Here is a 10,362-nt window from a genome sequence, read left to right on the forward strand (position 1 = left end):
ATAACCAAACTGGATAATGCGCTTGTGTATTTGCCCAGACTCCTAAGTGACCAAGTGGCTCTTTCTTAATGATTTTTAATGTCTCACCCAGACAAATGCACTTAGACTAGTGAATACTGGCTTTTATCTTATCTAGATGACAGCTGTTGCAGTTTTATGGAGCATCTTTCCTTTTCAGAGATTTCACTTTGGAATTTGTATTGCACTGCATTATTTTAAGTCTAAACGGGGTATTTCGTGCAAGAAGTTTATGAGGACATGCTCGGCTACATCAAACGGTTGTAGAATAGGGCAACGTTTCTTTGGAAAGGTAAATGAAATGTATGTGGACTGAATTCCCACAGTGCATCTTAAAAAGGAGAAATCGTGAAAAATAAAATTAAAATAAAATAAAAAACTACTGCACACAAGCCTACCTCATGAGTCTACAGACATGGACTGATGCTGAATGTTTGCATGAATATTTGTTGCGTCTGGTAGCCTAGTTGGCTTTAATCATCGTTTTTTCCCTTTTTTCCCCCTGAAGTTCACAGCTGTGTCTGCGTCAAGATCTCTGGTCTTTTAAAGCAAGCTGATCAACATCAAACAAATCGTCCTCTATATAACAAATGGGCTCAGCTTCTCAGCATCCACCCAAACATGGCAGTTTTGCCTTTGTTTGTGTGTCCGTCTGATCCAAATTAATGTCATTGCACATGCGGTGTGTGTTTGATACATGTCTGGATGCCAAATAGACTTTTTAGTAAATTGATAGGGGAATGTAAATACAGTTTTTGATGAGCTAAGATTACTGCACTTGTCATTCACTCAAAACACAGAGGTGATTGTGATGTTGATTAGGGAGTAAGATAAAAAATAAAATTCTGTTAAAAGATAATACACCACATTCATTCACCAAAAATGACAAAAATACCAGCACAGTTAACAGGAGAGGAAAGTGACATACTTGACATTACTCATTTACTGCAGCTGCAGAGCTTGTGTTGTGTATTATGACAAATACAGACTCTCACAGACGGTCTATGATAAAGCTGAAATGCTTCAGTTTTATTTGTGATCATTTCACGGCTCTCTTTTAACACAAGGCTGTTTCTTTTATACATATTCGCATACTTGCAGCAGACTGGTCAATGTATTCAATGAGAAAAATAACAACCACAAAAATAAAATGTACAAGCTGTCACATTCGCTTTGCACACTAGAGTCTTCTAAGTATCCAGAACACAATGTACAAGATTTATGTCTATAGAAAGGCAGTTGCCTAGACTCCAACACTTTCCCATGTCATTATATTGGCGCAATCTGTTGGTGGGCAGCAATACATGAGGATAATTAACTCTATGATCTAACTGTGCAAGAATGACTAAGATCTGTAAAAATACCTTCTCTTTATGAGCCCTGTTAGCTGTGTACTGAGTTTACATAATTGTTCAAGAAATTATACTCACCCCACATGCACTTTCAAAGACTGAAATGATATATATATATTTTATTTTTCTATATCAGTGGTTCTCAACTAGTTTTGTTTAATTTATATATATACACAGTATATATATATATAAGGACCACCCGTCAGACCAACGATGGAATCCAAAGGTGTGGGCGAATGTATAATGCATATACGTCTTTTCAGCGCTTCTGTGAAGTTCACTTAATTTATTAGAATTTAGTTTCAAATGTTATCTGACTCAAATTTCAAATGATTATTAAATGTAGACTTTGTTTATAATTAGGAGCTAACCATAAATATTGGTTATGTTTTAAAACATTTTGTATTTGACTATTCTGGGCATTCCATACAGAGGGTGCAGGGTTAGCCATTAGCTTTTTAATCGGTTTCTTACTTCTTACTTATACATAAAAGTGTAGTTTATTTAGCCACCAAACACCTTCACGAGATTCTACAACCTCTGGGTTGAGCCGGTTTCTTCTCGTGTGTTGAGTACAAACAGGTAATGTGCGGGAAAACTGGCTCGGTGTCTCGCTTGCTGCGCCAATTCCCTCTAGCAGGGGAGACGAGCGCCTTGCTCTTCAGGTGAGTTCCCTACTTGGCGAACCTTATCAAGTTCCTCCAGCATCCTTCAGGAGTCCAACGCGGCCCTTGACGCCAGGCCCAGTACTCGTGTGCATGCCCGGCCAGTCAGCCCTTGTACTGGGCTAGATACCCATATGCTGTGGTAATTATGAGTACTGTCCGGTATAGCTGACAGCTGACGGTATAGACTTCCATAGTATTTTTTGCCTATATGGAAGTCAATGGCTACCATCAATTGTTTGGTTACCAACATTTTCTAAATATCTTCTTTTGTGCTCAACAGAAGAAACTCATACAGGTTTGGAACAACTTGAGGGTGAGTAAATGATGACAACATTTTCATTTTGGGGTGAACTATCCTTTTAAGAATAAAAGCTATAGGAAGTTTAGTTTAGATTTAGTTTAGTTTTGTTGTCGTCCTCCAAAGCTTCTACGTTGTCTGCAAATGTTATCTTTTTTTCCAAAAGAAAAACCTACTAAAAATAGGTTTTAAAAAGCATTGTCTCCTCTTCTTTAAAAGTAAAAGTCTTTATTTATTTGGATGTCCTAATTATTCATGATTATAGTTGTATTTTATTTTTTGCCCCTTTTTAACTATTGTCCATGCCCACCAAATGAGAACCACATACATAAAACAAACACCTTAGAAATTCACCCAATTCAATTTATGTTGACTGAAAGATTCAATGTGTGTATATTGTTCTCTTTGGCAGAAACTATGAGCTGTACACTTTTCTTTGACAGAAAACCTCTCATCATCCATTGTGATATGAGTTGAGGTCAGGGTCAGCACAGACACTCATGAAGCTTGCCGATTTTTAATAGGTTTTTCACTTCCATGGACAAAAGATAACATTTGCAGACAACGTAGAAGCTGTGAGGGACGACAAAATGCAACCTTGATAGGGAATATGGTTAGAAATGCTGAATTAATATTTATCTATGAAATTATCCAGCAAACAATGTGTTTTGTTCTGCTGAGTTAATTGGGTGTCATTTATCAAGCGTGGACAAACAACTGTGCTGACATAACAAGTGCACAGTTGTGCCAAAAGACTAACAAAGAGATGTGACAAATTCACATGCAAGAGCTGTGTCTACACAACAAAAGGCTGGACTAGGTCTACAGAGAGGCTGTTGAGACCAAACTGAAACTTTCACACTGATGAGCTTGTGTAACTTGTTATTATAACTCGCCGGTGTTATGCTAATGTGAACACATAAACTGAACACTAAGGGCACTGTTACACAACAACGATATGCTTAAAACGGAGAAGTGTTTCCTTTGAGTTTTCCGTGTACAGACGACACCATTGTCAAAACGATCAGATCCGCGAAAACAACTAAAAACGTTGTATTCTGCTTCCAAGCCATTAGGTGATGATAAAACACCATAGACTGAACATGTAGCACGAATGTGCATGATGTCATCGTCTTCAAAGATTTGCGTTTTTGCTGTTTACACAGAGACCTTTTTCAAAAACTTGCACTTTGAAACCCGGTTTCAAAAGTTTGCGTTTTCAGGCATCCAAAACGCTTTTGTCGTGTAAATGAATGGCCAAAACCCATAAAAAGTTTTACGTTTTAGTTGAAAATGGTGTTGTGTAAACAGCCCCTAAGTACGGTGGCCGAGAGAGCTCAACGCGCTGCAACTGAAGAAAACACATGCAAATAGAAAAAAATGCATGCAAATAGAAAAAAAACGCGTGCAAATAGAAAAAAAAAACACATGCGAATAAAATAAAACACATGCAAATAGAAAAAAAACGCGTGCAAATAAAAAAAACACCCGCAAATTAAGAAAACATCTTCATCAGTTTCACAAACACACGTGTGCTCCAAATACTCACAACACCACCAAATACAGAAACGCGCTGCAAATAACACAGACCACAACGGAAATGTTTCCAGGGGAACCAAATAAGCGACGAAACCCGGCTGGGACGTGCTGGCATAGATATCCATAAATCTATGCATGCTGGTGCTTACAGCTTAAAATTATACTTTATTTATTTATTTATTTATTTGTGCAAAACATACAGAGATTTTATTTTTTTTATGACACACAACTTGTATACAATGTACAAAATGTATTAACAATGTCATCAATGTCATCAGAATACAAATGAGAAAAGAACAATGAGCTGGAAACTAAAATAAATAAATAAAAAAGTTAAAGAAGAAAAACATGAAGGAAAGATATTTATCTATACATCAGTTACACTGTACAAATTGTTTCATGTTATTACATTTTCATAAAGAAAAGTTTCGTAAGAAATGTTAGGTAATGAAGGGTCCAAAATTTTAAATTTGAGACACACAGATATATAAAGCATATTTTAAAAGCTTTTTTGTAAACTAAAAATAAAAATGTATTTGCATCCGTTATGTTAACAGCATTATATTTCTGTCGTGAGACCAGCTGATGGACACCGTGCTGCGTTGTCATGGGAACATCCCAGGTGAAAATAATGAGGAAAATACGTTGTCTTTCATTGCTCCCTTCATCAAGTGCGCTCCACACGGCTGCCTAACAGCACACTAGAGCCCTGCTCACTCCACAGTCCCACTTTAAGGGCTCTGCAATCTGCCCTTCGAAGGGAGTAGGGCATAGGGAAGCTCACGAGCAATAAGCACGTCCCAGCCGGGTTAGTCACTTATTTGGTTCCCCTGGAAACATTTCCGTTGTGGTCTGTGTTATTTGCTGCGCGTTTTCTGTATATGGTTGTGTTGTGAACTTTTGCAGCACGTTTCTGTATTTGGAGTACACGTGTGTTGTGAAACTGATGAAGATGTTTTTTTTTATTTGCAGGTGTTTTTTTTTCTATTTGCACGCGTGTTTTTCTATTTGCATGTGTTTTTTTCTATTTGCATGCGTTTTTTTTCTTTTTGCACGTGTTTTTTTCTATTTGCATGTGTTTGCTTCAGTTGCAGCGCGTTGAGCTGTCTCGGCCACCGTATCTAAGGCTACGTTCAAACTATCAGTCCAAATCCGATTTTTGTGCTACATTTATGTGTGGTTTGAAATTCAATTCAAATCCTATTTCAGGAATTTCGTTTCAGTCTCCCCACTCAGATTGGATTTCACATGGTTTATGTGACTCTCTCACACCACATAAATGTAGAATGTCAGATGTTATTGTTGGAAACATGCTGAAAGTCGCTGCAGAAACAATGGTGTGTTGTTACAAAGTGCCGGTGTTATGCCGAAATTCGAATGCCTGCCAAATTATTACCCCCCTCGTTGAAGTCGCTACCTGATTGCCTAATCCTAATCCCACCTATAATACTAACCCCTGCCCCACAACTAATCCTAAACCTACCAATACTAGGGAGGTATACTGGACAACACCGGACGAGAAGGATATTACAAAATAAAGGAGACAAGGGGGGAATCCTTCCACTAGGAGACTGTACAGCCTAAAGTGGAATGTGTTTTCCACTTGGTGTAGAGAGCGTGAGGTGGACCCAGTTAACTGCCCAGTGGCTTCAGTGCTCTCAGAGTGATATCTTCCAAAAAAATAAACAAATAAATACAAAGTATATACACATACACACACACACACACACACGCACACGCACACGCACACGCACACACACACGCACACGCACACGCACGCACACACACACACACACACACACACACACACACACACTCAAGTTCCCTTTCGAGGGAACTCGCTATGTGTCGATGGCGCTTTGGGAACGCCTACAGCGTGAATGCGTCTGAAGCATCTATGTCAACTAGTCCAATGGAAAGAATGTCACGGGCGGGTGACGTCATGACCAGGAAGAGACAAAAGTGCATCCGGTGCAAACCGGCATTAGCTTCTGTTGCCTCAGCAAGCGATCTGTGTCTCGCTGTCTGTTATATTTACTGTTGTCTGTATTTATATATATATTGGGAAAGATGGCGAAACACATTTACAAACTCTGTGCTTCTCCCTGCCCGGGTTATTTAACGGGTGGGGATACACACGAGCTTTGTGTGATTTGATTGGGAGTGGAGCATGCGGTTTCAGCCTTCGAGGGGGCTGAATGCCAACATTGCGAAATGCTTCCGCTTCGCATGCTCCGCTCGCGCCTGTCACTTTTCGAGGAAAGTGGCCAGGCTCGCGACCCTCAGGGTGCAGGACCCACTGTTGCCGAGGCAACACGGATAATGCATTCCTGGGGATCGCAAAAGGATCTTTCAGAGGGGTTGGAGACAGGTCCGAGGGCCTTTTCTCCTTCCTTACCTGGAAGATCCAGCCCTCTCCCTCCGGTGTCGGAAGCCCGCACTGCGGCTTCTTCCGTCCGGGGAGAGAGTCCACCAATGCTTCAGTGCTCTAGCTCTGAGGAGGTTGATGTACTAAGCATTGGAAGTGAAAGCACACACATGGGGGAAGGAGATTCGCCACATCCTTCCCCCGCATATGAGGAGCTGGTGGAGGTGATCACTCGCGCTGTTGAAAAATTACAAATTGAATGCCAGCCGAGAAAAGGGGCGCTCGTCCCAAAAGCAAATTACACGAGCGCTTCCTTACATCTAGTATTTTACCTCCACCACGAGGCCTTCCCTTTTTCCCCAATCTTCACAGTGAGCTGTCTAGATCGTGGAATAAGCCATACTCTTCATTACTTTTCAGCCCTCAAGTTATATTCAGGAATTAGAGGGTTGAAAGAGTATGGATATGAGTCGATGCCCCGGGCTGAACAGACACTCGCGAGTTATCTGTCGCCCGGTCCAGCATCGTCTCTGAAGGCCTCGGCTTTGCCCACCAAGCCATTAAAGATAAATTTGGTGGGCAAAGCATATACGGCAGCAGGTAAAGCTGGAGTCTGCCTTCACACGATGGCAGAGCTTCAGGCTTATCAAGCTAAGCTGCTGGGGGATATTGATAAGAGTGAGGGAGTAGGGCCCGATGAGGTTCGAGACTTTGTTGGCCCACAGATCTGTCTCCCAGGGCTACCAAGAAGACAGCCAGAGTAATTGGGCGGTCTATGGCAGCCCTTGTAGCTACTGAGAGACACCTCTGGCTTAATCTCATGGAGATCAAGGAGAAGGGCAGAGCCTTCCTCCTTGATGCTCCGATTGAGCCTTCTGGTCTCTTCGGCGACGCAGTGAATTCTGAGTCAGAAAAGTCAGAGGCTTTTAAAAAATTTCTCCCTCACCGTATCTTACCCCCTGGGGCTGCTGGGCGTGAGCAGCCTCAGCCGTCTAGCTCCTCATATCGTGCGCAGCAGAAAGAGAGTGTTTCGTCTGGTGCACCTCCACATAAACACTGGAAGCAGACGCAACACTCTCAGCCAAAGTCTTCTAAGTCGAAGCCGGATCTGAGGACTAAGAGGCTAAGAAGTTCTTCAGGCTAAGAAGGCTTCGGCCCAAAAGAAGAGGTCCTGACGCCACTGGCATCAGACCTGTGAGGGCAGCCCCAACCGGGGTGGAGCGGTGTACACGTCAGAATACGGTGCCCGATCCATCTCTGTGTCCTCACGAGACCGTTCTGCCAACCCCACCACCCTTGGTGCTTCGGGGCGCAACGGTCTCCAGCGAGCTTTTGTTGCAGTGTCAACTAGACATTGCGTCAGACTCGCACCCTCTGAGGGGGCTTCAAAAGCAGTCAGTTCAGGTAGTTCCTGTCGGTATGTTTCAGGCTCCTGAACTGGCTGTCTCTATAACACCAGAGGCCAGCCTCGAGAGGCTGGTTCCCTTAGTAGATTTTCTGGCAGCGTGGAAGTTACTGTCAAATATATCTCATTGGGTCCTGCAGAAAGAGGATACAGAATCCAGTTCGGTTCTCGTCCTCCACGCTACAACGGGGTGTTGCTCACGTTAGTGGATCCCGAGCAGGCTCTGGTAATGGAGCAAGAGGTAAAGGCCCAGTTAGCGAAGGAAGCTATAGAACAGGTGTACTCACCCGACAGAGAGTCGGGTTTTTACAGCCGTTATTTCATTGTTCCAAAAAAGGATGGAGGGTTGCGTCCCATTTGAGATCTTCGTCTGTTGAATCGTTCAGTACAGTAACTCAAGTTCAAGATGCTGACACTCAAACAGATTGTGACTCAAATCAGATCCGAGGACTGGTTTGTCACGATAGATCTGAAAGACGCTTACTTCCATGTCTCCATCCTCCCTCAGACGGCTGAGGCTGGAGCCTTTTCCAGCCTCAGCCGTCTAGCTCCTCATATCGTGCGCAGCAGAAAGAGAGTGTTTCGTCTGGTGCACCTCCACATAAACACTGGAAGCAGACGCAACACTCTCAGCCAAAGTCTTCTAAGTCGAAGCCGGATCTGAGGACTAAGAGGCTAAGAAGTTCTTCAGGCTAAGAAGGCTTCGGCCCAAAAGAAGAGGTCCTGACGCCACTGGCGTCAGACCTGTGAGGGCAGGCCCAACCGGGGTGGAGCGGTGTACACCTCAGAATACGGTGCCCGTTCCATCTCTGTGTCCTCACGAGACCGTTCTGCCAACCCCGCCACCCTTGGTGCTTCGGGGCGCAGCGGTCTCCAGCGAGCTTTTGTTGCAGTGTCAACTAGACATTGCGTCAGACTCGCACCCTCTGAGGGGGCTTCAAAAGCAGTCAGTTCAGGTAGTTCCTGTCGGTATGTTTCAGGCTCCTGAACTGGCTGTCTATATAACACCAGAGGCCAGCCTCGAGAGGCTGGTTCCCTTAGTAGATTTTCTGGCAGCGTGGAAGCTACTGTCAAATATATCTCATTGGGTCCTGCAGAAAGAGGATACAGAATCCAGTTTGGTTCTCGTCCTCCACGCTACAACAGGGTGTTGCTCACGTTAGTGGATCCCGAGCAGGCTCTGGTAATGGAGCAAGAGGTAAAGGCCCAGTTAGCGAAGGAAGCTATAGAACAGGTGTACTCACCCGACAGAGAGTTGGGTTTTTACAGCCGTTATTTCATTGTTCCAAAAAAGGATGGAGGGTTGCGTCCCATTTGAGATCTTCGTCTGTTGAATCGTTCAGTACAGTAACTCAAGTTCAAGATGCTGACACTCAAACAGATTGTGACTCAAATCAGATCCGAGGACTGGTTTGTCACGATAGATCTGAAAGACGCTTAATTCCATGTCTCCATCCTCCCTGAGCACAGGAGGTTCCTGAGGTTTTCTTTCGGGGGCAAAGAATACCAGTATCGGGTACTTCCTTTCAGTCTAGTTTTATCACCCCGCACATTCACGAAGTGCGTAGATGCAGCTCTGGCCCCGTTCAGACTGCAGGGCATACGCATTCTGAATGACTGACAACTGACGACTGGTTGATTCTAGCGGAAAAAGCTGCTCGCAGGAAAAGCTGCTCGCACTGGACACTTATGTTCATCGGACTTCTCCGTGGAGAAGTTCCGACCAGCTATTTGTTTGTTTTGGATCACCCAAGAAAGGTCTTCTTGCTTCTAAACAGATGGTTAGCAAGTGGATAGTCGAGGCTATTTCACTTGCTTACGAGTCCTCTGACCAGCCATGCCCTTTGGCGGTCAGAGCTCACTTTACGAGGAGTATGGCGGCCTCTAAAGCCTTACTATTTGGGGTTTCTCTCCAAGACTTTTATGATGCGGCGGGCTGGTCCTCACCGCCCACATTCGTGAGGTTTTACAGCTTGGACCTGGATGCTGCCCCAGGGTCTCAGTTGCTCTCTAGTCTAATCTCTAGTGTTTAGCTGACAACAGGCTGACACTCAGGTACTTGAAAGTTTGGCGATTTGGGTATTCTCGTTCCCAAAGCACCATCGACACATCGCGAGTTCCCTCGAAATGGAACATCTCAGGTTACGACTGTAACCATAGTTCCCTGAGATAGGGAACGAGACGATGCGTCGCCCCGCCATACTTCCTGCATCCCTGCGATCAACTTGCTTAGGCAATTTTCGAAGCTAATGGCGGTTTGCACCGGATGCGCTTTTATCTCTTCCTGGTCATGACGTCACCCGCCCGTGATGCTCATTCTTTCCATTGGACTAGTTGACATAGATGCTTCAGACGCATTCACGCTGGAGGCGTTCCCAAAGCGTCATCGACGCATCGTCTCATTCCCTATCTCAGGGAACTATGGTTACAGTCGTAACCTGAGACGTTTTACAGCAAATTCCAATACAATTTGAGTAAAAAGTCTTAGGCCCGGTTTTAAAATTAAGCCAGGATTAACCCTTAGTTCATTTAGGATATTTAAGTAGCTATATGTGCCTTAGAAAAAAAAAACATTACTGGTGTGCATCTTGAAACAAAACAATGGCACTTACATATTTTAAGATGTGTCAGTGCAAGTTGCTTTCAGTTGAAACAGCTCAAACATGCATATTAGTCTTGGACTCGGCTTACGTTTGGTCTGTGAAACCGGAGGT

This window comes from Rhinichthys klamathensis, unplaced genomic scaffold (genome assembly GCF_029890125.1).
Source record: "Rhinichthys klamathensis goyatoka isolate OS25496 unplaced genomic scaffold, OSU_Roscu_1.1 h1tg000068l_1, whole genome shotgun sequence".
In the NCBI taxonomy this organism is placed as follows: domain Eukaryota; kingdom Metazoa; phylum Chordata; class Actinopteri; order Cypriniformes; family Leuciscidae; genus Rhinichthys; species Rhinichthys klamathensis.